Here is a 24,388-nt window from a genome sequence, read left to right on the forward strand (position 1 = left end):
GGAGTAATTAAGGCTTTGACTCATCATACATGCTCAATGAATAGCAGCCATTTTGATCAAGGCAGGGACCTTTCTCTGAACTGTGAGAATTTAATTCCCTGCACCCTACGCATAAAACATCATTAACATGCCCAACCATCCCCACCAATACTACACAACACAGCACTCTTCTCTGTTCTCTGCCTTGCTCACCTCCAAAGTTGGCCACATAGCCCTCTCCACCTGCAGATCAGTCTCAGTTCAAATGAGATAACATGTAAAATCCATAGCACAGTGCTTGGTAAACAAGTATAAAACAAATGGGATTGTCCTTTTTTGAGACAGAAGGTTTTAAAGCAACCTCTGCGAATGAGCCTTCCTGCTTAACAAACATGTATGAAAAATTTTAGAGGGCATCATGACCTGCAAAATAAAGAAACCGAAGCAGCTTTTGCATGGCATTCAAATCTCCAACCCATGCCTATAGCTCTGGGCTCCTCTTCCTGAGTCCACAGATAATGTCCCCTCCCTTATAAACTCACAGGAAAGTTTTTGTCCCCATCTGGTATTGCACTCATCTAATCATAGTCATTGTGGTTGCCCTTCCCACTGAAGGTGAGAAATACATCTCATTTTTCTTTGTAAGAACTGTAGATCAGCCTCAGTTTAAGTGAGATAACATGTAAAATCCATAGCACAGTGGCTGGCATGATATTTATACAAAATTTGTATAAATTTATGGGGTGTAATTTTGTTACATGGATATATTTTGTAGTGGTAAAGTCTGAGCTTTTAGTGTATTGATTACTAGAATAACGTACATTGTACCCGTTAAGCAATTTTTCGTTATCCACCCCCCTGCCACCCCACACCTTTCCATGTCTTCAATGTCTACTGTTCCAGACTCTAAGCCCATGTGTACACATTATTATGTTCTCACCTGTAAGTGAGAAGATGCAGTATTTGTCTTTCTGTGTCTGAGTTGTTTCATTTAAAATAATGGCCTCCAATTCATGTTGCTGCAAAAGACATAATTTCATTATTTTTCTGGGCTGACTAGTATTCCATTAAGCATATATACCACACTTTCTTTATCATTTTTCCTTGACCCCCTAGTAGCCATGCACAGTACAAGTACTCAATTGTTATTATCAGATGACTAAATAAGGTTCTAGTCTATGCCTAGGAGTATTCACATGAAGGTTTTAGCTGTTTCCTGAACACGGTTGAGTATTTCTATGCCTCAGTACTATTGCACATGCTATTCTTTTGGCTTAGAATTATCTGCATCCATTTTATCCCTGCAGGACTCCTACTGATCCACACACACCTCCTCGAATGTCACTTCTTCCAACTCTCTCAGTTGCTCTCTCCCGTATACTCTTAAGGCATATTACACTTATTTCTACTACAGCATATAACTCACTATTATTGTGATTCATCTACATGCTTCTCTTCCCTGCCAGACTGTGAGCTCTTAAAAAACATTTACTATTTTCTTCTGTCAATTGTATTCAATATACGTCTGGCATATGGTAGATATTGATAATGTCGGTGAATCTGGTTGCACAAAATTTACAAAACGTTTTGGCTTTCAGTTGTTGCCACCCCTATTCCTGTAATGAGACTTGTAATATCAGACATTATGGGGGAAAGTGAAAGGAAATGATCCTTTATTCAGTGTCTACTATAAACCAGGCATTTTTGTTGTCCAAAGTGCTTCCAGATGAAGCATGAACATACTCTCAAAGAGTTATGACTTCATTGTGGAGATATAGCATACTTACACAAATGTTTTAGAGGTTGGTATGTTTGTCACTTTAAATCACACCTCCTGGGGTGACTGACTCGCTACACATCCATGGCTTTAAGAATTTCAGAAGCCCCCCAGTGGCCCTGTCTGTATTGTGATCTCTTAACACACAAAGACACCAGAGCCTGACCCAAGCTACCTTAGTCAGATTCTCTTTAATAGAAATATGAAAATTGGAATGAGTTGCTGAAGAGATTGGAAGTTGCTGGGGGAGGAGTGACATTTGTGGCAGTCTTCAAGGGTGAAAGAAAGACCGTGAAGAATTTCAAGAAACCAGAATTGCCCTGGGTCCTCCTATCTTGGTAGTTCAGCATTTCCTTTGATTCTCTGAAACACCCCCAGCATTCTTCCAATAAATGTTTCCTTTGCTTAAGCCATAGAAGTCCATTTTAGATGCCTACAAGTAAAAAAAAAATTATAACCAATGTAGTCCAAAAGAATTTCCTGTTCTGTCTCTGAGTTAGTTAGGATTTGCATCAGCTGCAAGTGAGAGAAAATCCAAAATAACGGTGGCCTAAAAAGAGTACAAGTTTATTTTTCTCAATGGAATGTAGGCAACCAGGTCTAGTTGCCTGATTCTCAGGGATTCAAGTTCCCTCAGGGATTCTTATTCCACATGTGTCAGGATGGGGCTTCCATCTTGTGGACCAAGAAGGCTGCTCAAATTTCAGTCATCATGTCATTACTCTAGCTTACAAGAAGGAGAAAGACATGCTTCTCCCTCCAAAGATGTATCCCAGAAGCTGAACGCACCATTTCTGCTTAGTTACATAACTCCCATATGCCAGCTATCTTCCATTTGCCTCCCCAGATGCACTGCCTACTCCTCATCATCTTCTCTCTGCCTTTGTGGGTTGGCATGTGTCAGCCACATCAGTGGGTTATTGTAACCTTTGACTTCTATGGTTGTAGCTCAGACAGTCGGGATTCTAGCAGGGGATCAGCAAAAGAGAAGAGTGAGGTCAGGGTATATATTTTTCTGGATCCCTCCCATCAAGGTTGCATTGGCTGGCTCTATCCCTCAACTCAAGATAACTGATCCTTGCAAAATGAATGACACTACTTGACTCTCTCTTTTTTCAGTTTCTGGTAACTCTTACTTCTCTCCATCCCATGAGGCCCCAAAGTAGTTAACAACAGCCTGGCTGACATGAGTTTTGCTTACTACACCACTCTTAAAAGTTTCTCCATACCCAATCTCAGTCATTAGCCCCTTTATAAATCAATCTTCTTGGAGTTATTCTACTTTGCATATATCATCTATATTCTGTGGGGACTTTGACACATCCATTTAAGTATAAGGATTTTATTATGGGCCATGTACTCAACCTAAAAACTGAAGTCTTTGTTACTAAAAAAGTAGAGGGCCAATGTTATAGGATAACTAGCAGTCTTTGCCACACTCCCATCAGTCTTTCATGATCAGTTCTCCTGTTTTTTATGTCTACTTTTTATAGCTTGAAACTTTTATTCCATAATCTTAATATCCACAATAGAAGGAAATCACCATCTTTCTTACTTCATACAAGGCTGTAAGAACCTACAGATGCACAATTATATGGGAGAGTTATAATTGTTGATTAGTCCTGTTTGACCCAGGCAGGGTAGTAAAATCAACATATGCTTAATGAATGTATGAATGACATGATGAAACTATGTTTTCATTTTTTTCAATTGAAAATTGGTATATTGTACCACAAAAAGGTTTAACTCCTTTCTAGCTCTGATCTCCAAGTATTATTTTGTCAGTTCTATGTCACAATATTCCATGAGCCATAGAAAGAAATACAGTAAGAGTGGAGGTTAGAGTCCAGAGCACACAGTGGGGGAGACAGACCCAAGAAGGAACCTGACATGGTGACCCAGACAGAGCCAGGAGAGAAGCCATAAGCTTGGCTCACACAGATTCTGACTGTGATAAGAGGCAAGAGATGGAAGGCAACTTTAAGAACAGGAAACAAACTCACACATCCAGAGGAAGTGCACAGGTCCGGGCAACGAAAAGCCTGAAATCACATGGATGGCAAGACAAGAGTCAATCCTAACAAAACCAAGGAACTGATATTTCTTAATAGAATACTCCAGTTTTCCAAGTCAAAACCTGGGTGCTCTCTATGATGGCTACCTATTCCTTAATTTCTATATCGAATCAATCTTCCAGCTTAGTTGACTATGCCTTGTAAATATCTCTCATTCATCTACTTTTCTTGATTCCCATTTCCAATAACGTAGCTTAGGCCCATGTCATCTTTTGCCTGCATTAATGCTACAGCTTCCTGATGGATTATTCTTTCCCCGCTAGAGCCCCATTTTCCAAACATCTTTCCATGACATCTCTCCAGAAAATAAATGAGACCATGTTATTTACCTGGGCAAAATATTCAATAGTTCTCAGTTCTCCTAGAATAAAGTTTAAAATTTTAATAAGACCTTATGTTACTCATCAATTACATCTCTTTTCAGCCTAATCTCACCCCATCCCTCTACTACCCTTGTGACACTTCAGCCACACTGAAATGCTTCCCACCAGAAGGAATTAAATTAGCTTTTGCATATGTGTGCTTTACTTCCAACTCCCCTCACTTTCTTCAGCTGATGCTTTCTTTCTTACTCATCCACTGGGACTTTACTCATAAGCCATCCTCACCCACAGAGTTCATCTCGATTCCCCTCCCCTTGCTCAGGCTGGAATAGGTATCCCCCACTTTTGGTTCTCATAACCTCTGGATTTATCTCTACCACATTCCTTACCATGATGCATTGTTATTTTCATATTATTTGCCTATTCCTTTCTGGTCTATGAGTTTCTTAATGACAAAGGCTATATTTCATGCAACATGATATCCTCAGAGTCTACCACAGAAGCTGACAAAGGAGGTGGTCAAAGCATGCTTATGGAATGAATGAATAAGTGAACATGTCCAGTCATGTGTGGAGAACAATGGGATGATCACCTTCCTTGTTTCAGACACCATACCTCTATTCATGCAGACCAGCCTAGCTTTTTCATTTTGTTTGGTTGTTGTAACACGACTATCTCTGCCTCCAGTCTTGAGATTTGCCCTTCTCTCTTATGTAGAAACAAAAATGTAATAGTGGAACTTCCATTTCAGGCCATGATGGAATGACAAGAGTCCAGACATATTCTCCCATCATAAACAACAAGAAAACTGGGTGAAAATGACATGAAACAAGTGTTTTCAAATATTGAACAACAGATAGTGCAATACTTAGATTCCTAAGGAAAGGGGGGAAAAGTGAGATAAGCCCTTGGCCTTCTGTCTGGGGTCTCATTCCTCAACCATGGCAGGTTGAGGAATCCGCAGCAGAGCTCAGCAGTCTCACTTAGTTGAGGACAGAGATTTAGTTCAGGGAGGCTGAAATCAAAATTGTGGAGCAGAGTTTCAGAGAGGAGAGCTGCGTAGAAAAAACACTTCAGAGTCTTTGCTGAATATTAAGTCATGCATGCCTAGGGCAAAACTCCATGAGGCCAGGCAATGAATGGGGAGCTGGAGACTGAGAAATGCCCAAAAATCACAGCAGTGAGAGACATGTAAACTCCAACCAGCAGGAGCAGAACGTCCTCACGGATCACCTGGACCTTCAGTAGAGACCACAGAAGTGTCATGACTGGGTGGTGGGATTATTCTTAGAGCCATTGCTTCTCTAGACTTGCCCTGTAAATCTTCAAAACAAGTCGTGGGAGTATCAAACCAATCAACAAGTAACTTATCTAACTGTCAGGAAACACCTTAACTTCTTTAATGGACAACAAGAAAATCCGGACACTCAAAACATGATATTCAGTATCCAATAAAAAAATTACTGGACATGCCAAAAAGTAGGCAAAAGTGATCTGTAATCAGGAAGAAAAATCAATCAGAAAATCATAGAAATGATCGAATTAGCAGACAAAGACTTTGAAACAGCTGATAAGTTCTGTTGAAATGGTCGAAAGTAAACATATATGTAGTAAAGATACAAATGGAAGATACATTTTCAAAAGACAAAATGAAACTTCTAGAGATTAAAAAAATACAGTATATGCCAATGAAATGTCTTCTGGAAAGATTGACAGCATATTATATATTGTAAGAGATAATATTAGAAAACTCAAAGACTAGTAATAGAAACTATCCAAAATGAATCATATACAAGAAAATGACTCAAAAAATAATGAACAGTGTCTCAGGGACCTGTGGGACAATTTGGAGTGGTGTAACATAAAGTTCCAGAAGGAGAGGCTGGGGCAAGGGAAAACAGTAGAATATTTGAAGACATGATGGCTAAAATTTTCCAAATTTGATGGAAAATGTAAGCTCAATGAACCTCAATTAGGAAAATGAAAACTCCACCAGAGCACATTATAATCAAGTTTTTGAAAACAAATGATTCAGAGAAAATCTTAAAAGTAACCAAAGGAAAAAAGACACATTATGTATAGGGGAAAAAAGATAAAACATAGGTTCAGACTTCTCATCTGAAACTACACAGGGAAACAATGGATCATGTTATTTAAAGTGCTGAATGAAAGAACAAAACAACTGTTGGCTTAGATTTCTAGATGCAGTAAAAATATTCTTCAGAAATAAAATTAAATAAATACTTGGAGACAAATGTGAGCTGGGGTAATTTGTTGCCAGCAGACTTAAACTGTAAGAAATATTGAAGAATATCCTTTAGACAGAAAGGAAATTTCAACAGATGGAAACTTAGATGTAGAAAAGAAATGGAGAATTCAAGGTATGGTAAATGTGCAAGGAAATGTAAATGGACTCTTCAAAACAAATATAATAATATATTTGCAAGCTTATAATATATGCAGAAGTAAAATGTGGAACAAAAGACAGGAGAGGAAAAATGGTGGTATATTATGGTTTTTATATGTGAAGTGGTGTGGTATTATTTGAAGGTAGATTACGATAAGTTGAGGAAACCTATAGCAAACCCTAGAGCAGAGACTGGCAAACTTGTGTAAAGAGCCAGATAGTAGAAATTCTAGGCTTTGCATGCCACATGGTCTCTGTCACAACTACTCAGTTCTGCCATTGTAGCATGAAACTCATCAGCTAGAGAGACAACCAATGGCAATACATAAATGAATGAGTGAAACTGTGTTCCAATATAATTTTATAAAAGCAAGTGGTGGGTCAGATTTGACTGCCACCTGTAGTTTGCTAACCCCTTCCTTAAAGCAAGAACTAAAAATAAAATAAAATACTGGGCTAATAAGACAGTAGTAGAGATAAAATGGAATAGTAAAAAAAAAATTCAATCCAAAGGAAGGTGGGAAAAAACAAGGAAAGAAAAAAGAACACATGGGACTAATAAAAATACAAATAAGCGAGATGGTACATTGAAGCACCACAATATTTCTAAATATATTAAATGTGAAGCACCACAAGATTGCTAAATTCAATTAAACCTAGTTGAAACACTCAAAAGACAGATATTTTAAGATTAGATTAAAAAGCAAAGCTCAGCAATATGTGGTGTATTAGAAATCTATTGAAATATAAAGTCTTAGAATAAAGGGGTAGAAAAAAATACTGTGAAAATATAATAATAAACCTGGAATGGCTGTAACAATAACAGACAAAGTAGACTTCAGCATAAATGGCATGGCCAGAGATAAAGAGTGATGCTTCATAATAATAAAGGGATCAATTTATCCAAAGGATACAATAATCCTAAATCCCACCCCAGAGCTTCAAAATTCATGAAGCAAAAACTGACAGAAAGAAGAAATAGATAATCTACAACAATATCTGGAAGTTTCTAATGCTTCTTTCTCAGTAATTGATATCATAGATATAAAGAAAATCAGCAAGAATCTAGTAGACTCTAACAAAGTTATTAACCTTTTTGATATTATTGATATCTATAGAACATTCTACCAATATCAGAATATACCCTCTTTTTAAGTGCACTTGGAACACTTAAGATACATTATATACAAGACAATAAAAGAAGTCCCAGTAAATTTTAGAGTATTAAAATTATTTAAATATGCTCTTTGGCCACAGTAAGAATATGTTAGAAATCCTTTTTCTAGGCACATGTCTGGAAAATCCTCAAATATTTGGAAATTATATAAGATAGTTCTGTGATCAGAAATGAATCACAAAGAATATTAGAAGACACATTGTAGTGAATGAAAATGAAAACACACTTTATAATTTGTGGGATGCCGCTAAGACGGTGACCAGGGCATTTATGGCTTTGTTTATACTGGAAAATTAGAAATGTCCAAAATCAATGACCCACCTTAAGATGTTAGAAAAAGAAGATTGACTTAAACTCAAATGTGTATCATTACACATTTGAAGAAAATGATACATATATGAACAGAAATTGGCTGGGCATGGTGACTCGCAATAGTAATTTCAGTACTTTGGGAGGCTGAAGCTGGAGGATTGCTTGAGCCCAGGAGTTCAAGATCATCCTGGGTAACAAAGTGAGACCCTATCTTTACAGAAAATAAAAAATAAAAAATAATTAGCCAGATATGGTGGTGCACACCTGTAGTCTCAGCCCAGCTACTTGGGAGACAGAGGTGGGGGATGGCTTGAGCCTGGGAGGTGGTTGAGACTGCAGTGAGCCATGATTACACAATTGCACTCCAGCCTGGGTGACAGAGTAGGACCCTGTCTCAAAAAAAAAAAAAAAAAAAGAGATTATAAAACCTAGAAAAAAAAAAAAATCAATGAATCCAAATCCAAAAGCTGAGTTTTTGAAAAGATAAATGAATTGATACATTTCTGTATCAATGTAGAGTCATGAACTAGCAGAGGAAGAAGATATGAATGTTAAATAAAAGGAATTAAAAAGGAGCCATAATTGCAAATCTTACAGAAATTAAAAAGATAATAAGATAGTATTATAAACAATTATGGCAAAAATTCAACAATTTACATGAAATGTATCAATTCCTTGACTCTTAACTACCAAAGCTGATTTCTGATGAAACAGAAAATCTGTATTGCTCTAAATTTATTATAGATTTTATTACCGTTATTAAAACCTTTCCATAAATAATAATAAAAACTTCCAAGGTAAATTGTCAAACAGTTAAGGAAGAAATAGTACCAGTCCTACACAAACTGTTTCACAAAAGAGTGGAAGAGGGAACACTTCACAAATCATTTCATGAATCTAGCCTTACCCTACTATCAAGACCAAAGAATTTATGAAAAAAAGAAAACTACAAGCATATCATTCGTGAACCTAGATGTAAAAATCCTTTTAAAGAGTAGTAAATAGGGCCGGGCGCGGTGGCTCAAGCCTGTAATCCCAGCACTTTGGGAGGCCGAGACGGGCGGATCACGAGGTCAGGAGATCGAGACCATCCTGGCTAACACGGTGAAACCCCATCTCTACTAAAAATACAAAAAAAACTAGCCGGGCGAGGTGGCGGGCGCCTGTAGTCCCAGCTACTCCGGAGGCTGAGGCAGGAGAATGGCGTAAACCCGGGAGGCGGAGCTTGCAGTGAGCTGAGATCCGGCCACTGCACTCCAGTCCCGGCAACAGAGCGAGACTCCTCCTCATCAAAAAAAAAAAAAAAAAAAAAAGAGTAGTAAATAAAATCAAGAATATGTAAAAAAGGATAATATACCACTTCCAACTAGGGTTTCTTCCAGAAATACAAGGTTGGTTTAATATTTACAAATCAGTTAATGTTATTTTACATATCAAGAGAAAAAAGGAGAAAAATTCTGCAACGGATGCAGAAAAAACATTCTATAAAATTCAATATCCATTTATTACTTTAAAAAGGCAAGCTGCTCAAGAGCTAAAAATAAAAGGGTACTTCCTTCACCTAATAAAAGGTGTCAGTGAAAAATCCACTAACATACAAAAAGGGGAATGACTAACTAAATAAATGCCTTCATCCTAAGATAAGGAACATGACCATCAACTTATTACTTTATATCACCACACAAAAAATTACTTGAAATGGGTCATAGATCTAAATCTGAATCTAAATCTCCAAATCTAAATCTATATCTAAAACTAGAAATTCCCAGAAGAAAACACAGGGTAAAATATTTACAATCTTTATGTTAGCAAATATTTCAATGGAAAATATGCAGTATGAAAACATTGGACTTAAAATTTTAAACTGCTCCTCCAAAGAGAGAATCAAAAGAATAATAAGGCATTTCATAGACTGGGAAAAATGTTTGTCATAGATAAATCTGACAAAGGACAAGTATTCAAAGTTTATGAAGAACTCTTGCAACTCATCAGAAGACTGAAAACAAAAAAATTTAAGTGGGCAAAAACTTAGAACAGGGACTTTCCAAATGAAGACACATGATTGGCCAATAAACATATGTGAAGGTAACTAATATTATTAGTTATCAGAGGAATGGAAATTAAAATCACAGTGAAACACCAAGACATATCCATTAAAAAGGCTAAATTTAGAAAGACTAATGCTACCAAGTGTTGGCAAGGATATGAAGCAATTAAAATTCTCATATGTACTAGTGGTAACTAAAACAGTATAACCACTCTGGGAAATTGTTAAGTGAAACAGGGTTCTTACATCCCAGCAATTCCACTTAAAGGTGTTTACATAAGAGAAATAAAAACATATGTCCACACAAAGATTTGTACACAAATGTTCATAACAGCTTTATTGATACAGTTCCTAAATTAAATTGGAAACAACCTGAATAACAATCAACAGGTGAATGGGTAAACACATTACTCCTCAACAAATAATTCAACCAACCAATCTACTGAAAAATGCAACCACATGGAGGAACCTAAAATACTATTATATACAAAGGTATATATACTGTATAATTTCATTGATATGAAACTCTAGAAGAGACAAATCTAATCTACAGTGACAAAAAGTTGTTTGGCAGTTGTCTGTGGCTAGGGGTGTTTGGGGTTGATCAATTGGCTAGACAGAAAATTTTTAGGTGACAATGGTGGATATCTGTCTTGATTGTGGTGGTGATTACATAGGTACACACATTTGTCAAAAATGATTCAACCATACACTTAAAATGGGAATATATTTTTATATATAAATGATACTCCACAAACCCCAAGTTTCCAGAAGCCTTCCCGAGAGTTCCCAAGAGAGGTGCACTTGAGTTTCTGGAGCTGACCCTATGAACTCATCCACCTCAGCTCTCACCCATTTCTTACTCCCTCATCCCTGCTTCTCATGGCTGTCCCAGTTCTCTCTGGCGTATTTCACCAGAAAATCCCCGCATGCTCCTCTCTCCTTTATCTCCCAATGCACCACCAACACCACACCAAAGTTTTGGTGATAAAAGCGGAAAGTCACATCACAGGAGAGGAAACAATTAAGACTAAATGTCAGACAGCATGTCAGTGGTGTTCATCCTCCACCGCTTGAAGTCTATGACTCACTGCCCCTTCTCTCTTGGCTGCAGCCTCCTTCCATGGGGCTGGGCCCTTGTTCCTTTCTCTCCCTAATTCAAGGACGTAAGACTCTGACAGGGGTTGACAGTGGAAAAACTCTCTAGTCCTATTATGTTGTAAAAGGGAAAAATGTAAATCTCATCCTTTCTTGCCCTTTCCCATCAAGAAGAGCCCTAACACCTATAACTGCATACCCCCAAAAGGCAACTAGAGTAACTAGAGTAACTTTTTTTAGCCAAAGAAGATTTACTTTCTTAAAGAAAGTTTTCCTAGATTTGTGTTTTTCACCTGGAACCCTACTAAGAATGCAAACTACTGTGCCCACACCAAATCCAGTGAAGAAGAATTTCTTGGTTTGGGACCTGGCAATCTGTATTTCAATTAGCACATCTCCTCACCAAACTCTCCCTACTTTGAATTCTTAGGCAGCTTAAAACAGAAAAAAAATATGCTGTTTGTTTTCTGGTTACTAAATTATCTAGGTATATTCTAATAAATGTCCTTTAAGCCAGAGGTCTCTCATCCTTGATTTCAGTAGTTGATATCTGAATTCTTTGTGCAGGACTGGTCTATCTCCCAATCTATCCCCACAGCCCACACTTGGAGCACAAGGAAAGTTTTGGACCACCAGTCCCACAATGCTGCAGTAGGGGCAGAACTACAAAAATAGAGTTAAAATACAGTTTTGTCATAAGCCTTCCTTGGGGTCCCCAGATTGCATTTAAAGCTAGTAGCCTGGGAAACGTCTTATAACCTCATAGTGTGATGTCTGTCTGTAACTCCTTAAAGTCGTCAGTCACCGCAAACAATACCCCTGCTGTGAACCACAGGTTACTGTAAGTTGCTTGTGCCACCAGGAAGTTTTGTGGCAAGTCCTAAAAATGCAAATCATCCTATGGAATCTTTAGATTGGCAAGATCTAATTGAAGTTGTTAGACAAAGTTCTGGAAAGGTGGGCTGGGTGCTTGCTCTGTCTAGAACCATAGAATTGCTTAAGGAAAAACCTTGAAATAGCAAATGACAAGACTTTCCTTGAGGTTTGCAGATGTTATCCACAAATGCTAGAAGCATGCCAAGGATGAAATTTCATTTTCTGGGCCTCTTATCAGTGAGCAGACAAAGATCAAGAAACAACACTAAACATGTGGCTTGATGTAAATAAAATTTTTAAAGCCTTTCTGTTTTCCATTCCAATAATTGCTTACAGGACAATTCTTTTTTTTTTTTTTTTTTTTTCTCTAGATTTTGTTGAATTGCTTTGATTCCTCCTGAGATTATGAATGTAGAGACCAAGGTATAGATGTATTAAACTTAGGCATTAGCCAGAGACCTTTCGGAGGTACCACTGTCTATCTGCTCATGAAAATTATGGTGATCCTCGTGGCCCACAGATAACCTCGCTTAGTAGGCATCCATCTAGTCTTTTAAATACAAATATGTTTGTACTTTTCTATTGCAAATTTTGAATCTCCCTGAGTACAGTTGACATACAAGTTTTTACTAGCCATGAGAATGTTATGACTCCATGGATAATAATGGCAGCTAACATTTATTTAATGCTTCTATGTTCATGCCACCTTATGTATTTATTATGCCCTTCAGTCCTCAACACAATCCTATGAAAAACATTATATGTTCACCTCATTTTGCAAATGAGGCTACTGAGAAAAAGTTGCCACAACTGTAGATTGAGGGCCAGAAGGTCCAACTTCAAAGCATTCATGCCTAACTATGATGTTATACTCACTCGAGAGATATTTGCTGAGTGTTTACTCTGTGCCAGGCACTGTGATAGGCTCTGGAAATAAAGCAGAGACCAAAAGAGACAAAGATTTCTGCCCCGATGGAGCTTACATTTTGTCTGACATCTATGATGTGAATTTACAACAATTTACCTAACAAATCTCTGTTGTAGGATGTTTAAACTGCTTCTGATTTGATGACCTTAAAAAATTAAAAAATTAAGTGTGAGGGAGAGCATTTTGATTTGTAAATCTCTATGTCTCCTAGCCTCTGCTTAATTCATTAGGAGAGTTTTCCAGAACGGGAATTATAAAGATCAAGGATATGAATATTCATTTGAGTTCTTGATTCATATTGCTAAATAACCCCTGGCAATGGTGTAACAATTTACACTTCCATCAACTTCGGCACTTTTGAGAATGTCCATTTCTCCACACCCTTTCCAACATTCTTTGTCTCTTTTTAATCCTTGTCTACCGGATATCACATTTATAGCTCGGTAATAACAAAAATGGTACTTGCTGACCTAGTTTTATTTAGAGAAAATGAATTTCCCTGATTCAAAATAGTTGAAGAATGACAATTTGTTTTAAAAACACCTCACCTCCCCTCATAATCAAAAGGAAGAATTAAATACTTCCCTCACAGTGCATATGAATATCTTTATTCAACTCTCAATTGTATCTGAGAAACTTATCTGATACTGAAAGGCCTTGTGAACATAGAAATCTCTCTGTGGAATGGCTCATGGGCACCTGTAACCATTGTGCCTGTGAGTAAATCGGCTTTTGTTGTGAGGTAGTGACTTACCCACCCTGAAGGAATCTAAAACCATGCCACTCTGCTGGAATGACATTTGATCTGTCCCGTTTTAGAATCTTCTTTGCTTGCACTACCTCTCTTAAATAAGTGCAATTTCTATCTTCTTGGAATTTCCAGAGCACATTTTATGTATCTCTGTTATGATACTCAACATAGGTTAAGTATGTACTTTTCTTAGTTCTTGGGCTAGAAAAATAGAGTTAATGGCACCTGCTGTATAGATCTGTTGAGAGAATTAAATGAATCAATGCACACAAAGCACTTAGCACAGTGCCTAGCACAGAAATACCTTCAACAAATGTTTGTTGAATGAAGGAATGAATAGTCAATGCATAATAAATCTTAGATGCTGTCAGAGGCTGGCAAGTAGTTCTCAAACCTTAGTGTACATAAAATTAATGGGGGGAACTTGTGAGAATGCAGACCCTGAGACCCCACCTCCAGAGATTGTAATTCAAGAAGTCTGGTGTAGAGTCCCAGGAATCAGGGTGACACTGAGACGGGTGATCCAGACATCACACATAACTTAGGGAATCATTGATTAGCCTGTGAGCTCTGTGGTAGCAAGGAAACTATGATATTCATCTCTAAATGACCCTATACCTATCGATCCCAGTCCTTGGTATGCAGTAAGTGCTCGAGGAGAGGTAACTTGAGTTTCAGCCTTGACGGTGGAGGAGGGGTTGTTTCCAGTCCTATCAATACAAAGTAGACAGACAACTGATGGTTCTAGAATGTTTGGACCCTAATCTCTCTCCAGACATGATCTCAAAAATATGGCTGCTATTGTCCTGGAGCAGAATTTCCCCAAGCCTCACATTCTTCTATGTCCCTCTAAGCAGGACCAAAATTTGAGCACTTTACTATGTACCAAGTGTTTTATTTGATCTAATCCACATGATAGCTCTGTGGGCAGGGAAACAGAGGCTTAGAGAGTTTGTTACCTGTCTGGAGTCACACAACAAATAAGTGACAGGGGAGTTCATTCTAGGCATAAACCATTGCCAAATCTGAGCACCTTTCCCATAGCTCTCTAGTGGGATGGAGGAAGGCAACTGAGAAACATCGCCCTTGGCCTGCTGGGGCAGGTGAAGTGTGGGTTCCAGTGTGAGTATGAGTGTGTGTGTGCATGTGTGTATATGTGTGTGTGTGTATTGCCAGCAAATTCCTGATTAGAGGTACCTGCATAAAACAGAGGAGATTTTTCCCTTGTAAGTAGATACTATAAATACAGGTTATTAAATAACCCTGACTTCATCCCTAACTAACCAGCCCCTGCCAGTTTGCATGCTACTCATGTGTACAGCATGACTCAGAGGACCCTCAGGGAGCAGGTGGGCTAAAAATCTATCAGACAATAATAATTTTCATAGATGGGAGCTCCCCAGCTTCCCAGTTGGCTGTTCAGTTGATCATGAGTCATGAATTTCCTTTTTAGGGTAATATTTACCATAGAGCATGGCTGGTTATGGTGAATACGTAATATCCATTTATCTGATGGGAAACATGTTATTAAAACATTACCTAATGATAGATTTGCCTGATAAATAATCCTTGGGATTAAACATAAAAGGCTGGGGAGGGGCTAGGGAATGATTGAAGGAAGCAGAAAGGTGAACAGGAATAAGCTACAGCTTGGTCGTAAATAAAGAGGGCATTTGTTCAGAGCTGGGTGTTGAAAGGATCCTTACTGTAATAATTAGAATAGAGAAGAGAAAGGGAGAGAGAGATTTGGTCAAAGATAGATTAAAGGAGGAGGGAATAAGGACGAACATAGGAAATGGTTAATAACATAATAATAGGCATCTTTTAAATGTATTGTTAGTATGTTCAGGCACTGAACTAATTCTTTTACATATATCATCATTTCTATTCTCATGAGAACCCCAGGGAACACTCCCACTACCACCCTTATTTTTTATTCCAGCCAGTATAGTAAAGCAGTTGGAAGCACAAACCTGGAGGTAGAGTGTCTGAATTGGCATGTCAGCTCTCTATTTATTAGCTGTGATCCCTGAATTTTTCTGTGCCTGTTTTTTCATCTGTGAAATGAACATAATGATAATTTTGCCCACTTTTAGATGGTTGTTTATAGGATTAAAATGGTTAATTTAACAATTACTTACAACAGTGTGTGGCACATTTTAAACAATAAATTCAGCTACTATTTCAACTGCAGCTGAGGAATCTGAGCTCAGAAGCTAAATCACTTGTCCAAGATCACAGAATTAGAAAGTGACAGAGCTGGGATCTGAACCCAAGTCTGTCTGATTCCAGAACATGTGCTCTCAATCTCTCTGCCTTGGTTGATGGGAACAATAATGGTGGGCACTAGAAATACCACACAGCATCTTTTCCTAATGCACATGATGCCAATACCCTCCATTTGAGTCAATCAATTTTAAATTTTTGGGTCATTTTATAACCAGAGAGTACAATTTAGAAACGACCCTAGAGGGTATCTCATCTGAAGATTGTGAACTGTTAGCCAGTCATCAACTCATTTCCTACAGATATGATTTGTTTGGTCTGCACAGTTTTGGCTGGTGCAGAGCTATGAAAGCTTTTGAATCAGTTATTCAAATGAAAATTGTGAGGTTTCATGAAAAACAAACAAACTAACCCAGAGGTGTATATTCTCTAGAAAAATTGGAGGATCTTGCAACACCAGACCCCTGTCCTTACGTGTAAGAGTCAGGTGTGCTCAGAAGCCTCTGAGTCTGTTCTCATCACTTTCAGGTGTCTCCTGCATTGGGCCCGCTTCAGATGTTTATGTTCACATAACTGTCCATGTGGACATCAAATCTGGGACAATAGAACCCCTGTTCCTCGAACTTCCTCTTTTTAGACTTACTACATTTTTCCAAAGGATGGGATCTTAATCCTCTCCCCAGGCTGCCTTCCTCTTCTAAAGCCTTAATGGATCCATGCCCTTCTCCCAGCATGTGGCACTGAGAGGACCCGATTCCTTGGGTGGAGTCTGACCAGCACAGAGTACTGGGGAATGGCCAACTCACTTCCCCCGAGACCTCCCATTCGACTGTCTCCTGTTAGACCAGCCTCCCCATGTTAAGGAGGACTTCCATGTGGCTCTCCTCAGCTTCCCTGTGACAAGGAAGCTCGGGATATTCCAGAACGTCGGTCTGTCCCGGGGCCTTCACTGGGCATTGGAGAAGCTTCTTGTCTGAGGTTACCTGTTATCTCTGAAAGTTACAGGGTTTCTCTTCCACTACAGCCAAGCCCATCTTGTTCAAGTGTTTTCAAGATGGCAGTGACACTCACTTAACTTGTACAGCTGCAGCGACACCCAGCTAACTTCAGAGACTCCAGCAGGAGCCTCCAATTCAATAGCTCAGTAATTCCCCATCCCCAGTGAAGACCTCTTTCATGTCAGGCTCTGTGCTTCTGCCACATTCTCAGGAGCAGGTGCTACTAACCTTGCTTTGAGTACCAGGCTCTCCTATTTAATCTTCATGACTACTCTGTGAGGCAGGTGTTAAGATCCCTATTCTACAGATGGGAAAACTGAGTCTGAGCAAAGTTAATATCTTGTCCAATGACAAGTCCGTCTAATTCCAAGGTTCCATGTTCTTTACAGTCTGGCAAATATAAAAACTCAGATATATACAGATATATACTATGGAGGAAAGAATATAACAACATAATAAATCCTCTGTAAGATAAGAGGTAATTCAAAAAAATGTGAGATAACATCTTACAGAGAAGATAGCTCATAGAGGATTGAGATAGCTCAGAGCTCCATAGAGAAGGTAAACTGGAGTAGATCCTTGAGAAATGGGGACCATCTTCAGGGTGGAAGAGAAGATTACATATGGAGGCCACAGCAATACACAGTGTTGAATGGGAAAAATCTTAGGATATGTAATTTAGTTTACCTGACTTGGGATATCTTTGCAGTAATGAAGAGAAAGATAAGGCTAGATGATGAGTTTCATTGCCTCTAGTTTCTCTAAGAGGCAATGAAGAATCCCAGATGGAGTTGGAGCAGTGACCAGTCATAATCATCAGCCCTAGAGAAAGACACTCTCTCCTCCCCAACTTCCTCCTTCTGCTGGTGTTGTGTCCTCCTGCTATAGACAGGCTTTATTGTGGGGGTCCAAAGAGGCAGTCATGGGTACCAAAAAATGTATGGGCTTTGAAGATTGACTCCAGCTGGGGCAAGGAGAGTTGGGAGTTATTGATAGAGAAGGGGGCATTTGACCAGAGTTGTGAAAGACAGTTGAGCTGTCAGCATTCAGAGATGAGGGCAAAGGACATCCCAGGTGGAGGGACCAATGGAAGCAAAGGGACAGAGGCAGGAATTTAGCAGGCACATTTGGAGACCAGTGAATAATTTACTCTTCCTGAAACAGAAAGTTTGTGAGAGGACAAGGGGTGTGAAGTAGGTATAAGGCAGAAATGATAGATTTTTGGCAAATGTCAGAATAAGGGCTCCTTTTCTCATCTGAAACACAAAGTTGGCCTGGACCCACTTTGAACAAGGGAGTGATATTGAAGGCTTGGGCAATAGCTGGCAGAATGGATCAAGGAGAGGGAAGGAGACTAGAGACAGACACCAAATAGAGAGCTGAACCAACATTTATGGTGAGATGTAATGAGGATACTGGAACTGTGCCAGTGAGAATGTAGCATTCTTTCTACCTCAGACTCTAGGAATATTGTAGCCTGGTTGTAAGCAAGATATATTCCTGTCATTATCATCATCTCCCCCTCCTTCCCACCCCCTTCTTTTCCTCCTCCTTTTCTTCTTCCTAGTCTTTCTCCTCCTCCTCTTCTTCTGCCTTTCTCCTCCTTCTCTTTGCTTTCTCCTCCCCTTTCCCTTTCTCCCCTTCTTCTGTAATTATGTACATCACAACAGCCTACTCAAATCTGCTTTCACAATTATTCACTCCTTTGGTTGACCAGAATGTTTTTCAACTCTGTAAGAATTAGAATTGGATTCTACTGGGAGTAACAGAAGACCCAAAATAATGATAAGCTTCCTTCTCTGTCTCCTCCTGTATGCAGCACAGGCCTAATATGGCAGCTCCCTGATTGTTAGACCCAGGCTCTTTCTATCTTATTGCTCTGCCCTTCTCAACTCATGGTTTCCATCTCATCACTGAAGATGGCTGTTCAAGCTTTAGTCATATCTGTTTTTCAGACAGCAGCATGGCAGAGGAGGGCTGGGGAAGGGTACACTCTCCTCTTTAAGGACACTTCCTGGAATTTGTACACTGCAGTTCTGTTTACATCCCAATAGGCAGATATTGGTCCTTTGTGTTTCTTAGTCCTTTTTCCACCTCTGTGTTTCAGATTGCCAGGTCTAGGGCTCAGGGAGACTGAGAAAGGAGGGCTTTGTTGCCACTTGCTGGAATTGAGACCTGCTAGTGTGGCAAAGAGAGATCTCCTCGATCTTTCATTTTGAGGACCAGGAAGAGGAAAGTGATTACATTACTGGCAACACCAGCAGACGTTTTCTTACCACTGCCTGTGTAGGCCTGTGCCGTATGCTCTGGGGAGTATGGAGAGTTATTGAATGCCATATCTACCCTCAAGATGCTTAAATGCTCACAAACCGTAGAATCCCCCAGCTAGAAGGGATCTTAGGGATTGCCTAGTCCAGGCCTCTCTTCTACTCCATTGTAAATGAAGTAGAGAGAGGCCTGGACTAGACAATCATCTAGTGCAGAGTTGGGGGCTACCATCTGAGCAACTTACTCTGTGAGTCAACAATAGTCATTTTCTACACGGAGTGACATGTGCAACCCTGTAACTTCTACGTAGCAGCTCTCGGTGTTTTCAGGAAACAGGTCTTGCTTATTCTTCATTCTACAAAATAAAGTATTTGCTCTGTGAAAGCAGCCCTCACATCTGTTTGACCATCTGTCTGTCCCCTGCTTTCCCAACCAGTGTCCTCTTTACTAAAAGGGGTGAATTGTAAGTTTAAGCTCACACACTTTGGAGCTCTCGGGCTTGGCTCTCACACTTACCAGTTGTGTGACCTTGATTAAGTAAGTGACTTACACTCTCTGAGCCTTCATTTTTCCATTTGTAAAATGAGGCTAATATTAATATTACTCACCTCATGACATTATTGTAAGGTTTAAATGAGCTGATGAATGTAAAACACAGAGACTGACATCAAAGACAGCAGTTATTATCATTACTTATATCTTTATAATTAATAATAATGAAACATCAGGTCCCTCTTCTCTCTTGAGTAATTTGTGATATTAGCTAATAAAGGAAAGGAAACTTTTAACACTTGGGGGGAAATTAGCATAAAAATGCTGCCTACAAGTGTGAGCAGGAGTCATACTTTTTGTTCCTTTTACCAGTGCCACTGAATCCCTAATGCTGTTCATAGAAAAATCACCTCCTGGGGTCGCCAGTTTGCTGTCTCCACTTGCAAACTGCCTTCTGGGAGGTTCCATCTGTTACAATGGGTATTGGCATTCCTTGGCTATTTTTTTTTTTTTTTTTTTTTTTTTTTTTGGTTAGCAGAAGCAGACAGAACACAAATAAACAAACATATTGGAGAATTCAGATTGTACAGTATAGGGAAAAGAAGTCAGGAAGACTGGGATTCTGAATTCCACCTTACCACCCACTGGCTGGGTGGCCAGGGATAAGTTACAGTGCCCTGTGGGCCTCTCGGATTTTTGAGAGCCTGTTCAGCAACAGCGTCCTGTGACTAGAGAAAAGATTTGCAATGGCCTGGATTCCCCTGGAATCTCTTTCTTCCCACCTAGGGCTGGTCCAGGTGGGACCAGCATCTGGGCGGAGGCTGGGTACATGCCCAGACAGCCCTGTATGGTCTGTGAGCCAAGCATAGCCTGCCTGCTACCAGGGTGTGATTGTTCTTGTGATTTGGCAATACCCGGCAAACATGTCCCATCGGGGCTGAGCTAAAAATAGGTCTTATGCACGGGGCCCAGGAAAATCAGCAGCCCAGCACACAGGAGGTTGCCCAACAAGGCAGAACCAAGCTGCCACCACCACTTCAGTGGCACGATTACCAAGGAGAGGAGATTTGGCCAATTTTTCCACATGTATCCTCTTTTTCACTCTCCTCCGGTATCAGAGCCAGTAACTTCCCACTCTGTTTTCTCCCTCTCTTCTACTTCTGGATAAATTGATTTCTGCAGAGGTACTGAACAAAGGCATAGTATGGTGAAAAAAGCTGGTGTTTGGGCATTCGTGGGCTCAGGTTGAAATCCTGGCTCTACTATTTTCTAGCTGTTTGACCCATGAGCCTGAGACCCTATTAAGGCTCAGCTGCCTCAGTGAAATAGTGGTGTTAATTATCCTTAATTATGAAAATTGTTATGAGTTACTAAAAGCAGTTAGTGTCTAGAGCAAGGTTATCAAAATTTATCATACATGATAATCACTTGAGGAGTGGGGAAGCTTGTTAAAATAGAGCTAGGCCAGATGCAATGGCTCATGCCTGTAATCCAAGCCTTTTGGAGGCTGGGGCAGGAGGATTGCTTGAGCCCAGGAGTTTGCCACCAGCCTGGGAAACATAGTGAGACCCAGTCTCTCCAAAAAAAAAAAAAAAAAAAAAAAAAAGAAAGCTGGGTGTGGTGGTGTGCACCTGCACCTGAAGTTCTAGCTACTTAAGAGGCTGAGGTAGGAAGGAGGATCATTTGATCCCAGGAAGTAGAGGCTGCAGTGAGCCATGATCACGCCCCTGCACTCCAGCCTGGGCAGCAGAACAACACCCTGTCTCAAATAAAAATAATAATAAAATAAAATAAATATTAAAAACCAAAGGGCCCCACTGTATCCCACCCCCACTTTCTGATTGGGTGGGTTGGGGAGCATGGCCTTGATGCTGCTGGTCCAGCAATCATGGCGAGGAGGAACACAAGGTTAGAGGTCAAGTATGTGAACTCCGGAGACTAATCATGAGGGTTCGACCCTGAGCCCTGCCCCTCTAGCAGAGTGTTTCGGGCAAGTTCCTGAACCTTTCTGAACCTTATTTGGAAAATAGGAGAGTAATTGTTACTTTATAGTTGATGCAAAGATTAAATGAGTTAATTCATATGAAAACACTTAAAACAGCATCTGGCAAACAGTAAGCTTTGAGTGAACATTAGCTTTTATTAGTATCACAGAGTCTGCACAGGGTTCAGTACGTGTTCTTTTTCTGCTCTCTCCCTGCAGTTATTGCCAGTCTCGCTTGCATTTCTGTCTCTAGGCCACCCCTCCCAGGGTCTATGCTCTGAGCATTGTCCTTCTGCATGGAAGGGCAGGCAGGCATATGCCGGGAGGATCTGGGGCCACCAAGGAGCACAGACTGAATGTTAAAATTTAGAGATCACGGAAGAACCTAAAGCCCTCAGACAGGAATGGGCTTACGCCAGGGTATCCGTTCTGGAGCAGCAAAACTAGAACTTGACCCAGGTTTTCTGTCTTCCCAGCCAGGACACTTCCCATGACATCATGGCCTATCTCCTGTTACACAGCCCTGGCTATTCCTGAGAGTGCTTAGGAAACAACCAACTCCCCACCCCGCTCCTACACCATTGCTTGCTTGGCATTTGGGAGGTTTCTCCTTTGATTGTTTGTGCTTGAGGATGACACAGTGGTAAACATTTAACATCTGACTATAAATGACTATTTTCTTTTGGATTTTTTTTTTTTTTCCCTTTGGGCTAATGTCCTCAGAATGGAATTACTGGGTCAAAAAGTACAGACAGTGTTATAACAAATAGAAAGCTAGACTTAGCAACTCTCCCAGGGGGAAGAACTCACTGCTCAGAAACTTGAAGGTGGCTGGGATGTTGGTATCTGAAGCAAGTTAGGGAGTGGAGGGAGAGCCCAGAGCTGAATCTTCAAGTCAGCAGTAGGAGATAACAGTGGCTTGGAGAAGAGAGCCCTGGACCATAAACGAGATGCCTATCGGCCACTGGTAATTTCCCCAAGAAATGGTGTTTAGACGAATGCCTCTCAAACATTAATGTGTTTAGGAATTCTCTGGGAGATCTTACTAATATGCAAGATAAGATTCAGGAGGCCTGGCGGGGGCAAGAGTCTGCATTTCTAACAGTTCTAGATAAGGTTTAGATAATGCTAATTCTGCGGATCAAGGTACCACACTTTGGAAAGACAATGGTTTAGGTTGCCATGCTTTTGCTCATGGTACTTCTCTTTCTAAGCCACCAGTCCCCCCATTTTTTAGATCCAGCTCTGAAGATGTTCCTGGATATACCTCGCCAGGCTGGATTGGGTACCCCTATTCTATGGTACCCTGTACCTATGACTATGACAGCGCTTACCTTGCTGTACTAAATTGTCTGTCCCTCTCTCTTCCTAGGGCATGGAGCAGTCTTATTCATCACTGTATTCCCAGAATCTAGCACAATGCCTTTTGTGATGTGGGCCTAATTATTATTATTTATTTATTTATTTATTGAGACAGGGTCTTGCTCTGTTGCCCAGGCTGGAGTTCAGTGGTGTGATCTCAGCTCACTGCAATCTCCACCTCCCAGGTTCAAGCGATTCTCCTGCCTCAGCTCCCTGAGTAGCGAGGACTACAGGCATGCACCACCATGCCCGGCTAATTTTTGTAATTTTTAGTAGAGACAAGGTTTCACCATGTTGACCAGGCTGCTCTTGAACTCCTGAACTCAGGTGAGCCACCCGCCTTGGCTTCCCAAAGTGCTGGGATTACAGGCATGAGCCACTGCACCCAGTCACCTAATTATAATTCTTACTCTAGTGGGTGAATAGATGGATAGATGGATGGATAAATTAATAAATGACTATAAGGAGAAAGGAATAGAAAGTGATGGGTTAGGAAAAGCATCATGAGCAACCAAATTTGGCTTCAAGATCATTATTATCCACTTGGTATTCTTTGAACCATACTTACCTACTGAAAGCCCGGAGTCAGTGACCCTCCTCTGATCCTTGCCAGCTTTTTCCAGGCCCTGAAAAATGTTGACCCTGAACCAAGAGTGAACTCAGATAAATGAATAAGATCCAGGAAGCTTAGAGGTCCTTCACAGGGTGGCTCTAATAAATACCAGAAAACAAATAGCAGGTGTTGGCAATCTTTCTCCTGCCCAAAGAGCTATTTGCGCAAGTTTCCAACACAATCCCTTCATCGCTTTGCATGCCTATTACATGGTTCTCTTTAGGGAAAGGTCTGGAGTTGGTTAGCTCAGTGGATTGAAGAGTGACTCCCTTAAAGACAAGGGGTGGTGGGAGGGGGCCTTTTTCCTTCATTTTCTCCAAGGCTGCAAACTAAGTCCCCAGTCCTGGCCACTGTGTCTATGATCCTTCGTCTTAATGATTAGAGAAAGCATGAGTCAGTGCAAACTCGATTCTCCTGCTCAAAATGAAAGGCAGTGCCACAGAGTAGAATGAACTTGAGCTTTGGTATCAGACAACCCTAGATACAAAAACTCACATGTCTCGGTCACTTTCAACAGTATACTCTTTTTCTAAAAATACTTTTTATTTTGTAACATTTCAAATCTGTAGAAAAGTTGCAAGAACAGTACAGAAAACTCCTGTGTACATTTTGCCCAGATTCACCAATTTTTTTATACTCTTTTTTTATTATTATACTTTAAGTTCTGGGATACATGTGCAGAACGTGCAGGTTTG

Source organism: Piliocolobus tephrosceles, chromosome 1 (assembly GCF_002776525.5).
Source record: "Piliocolobus tephrosceles isolate RC106 chromosome 1, ASM277652v3, whole genome shotgun sequence".
NCBI lineage: Eukaryota > Metazoa > Chordata > Mammalia > Primates > Cercopithecidae > Piliocolobus > Piliocolobus tephrosceles.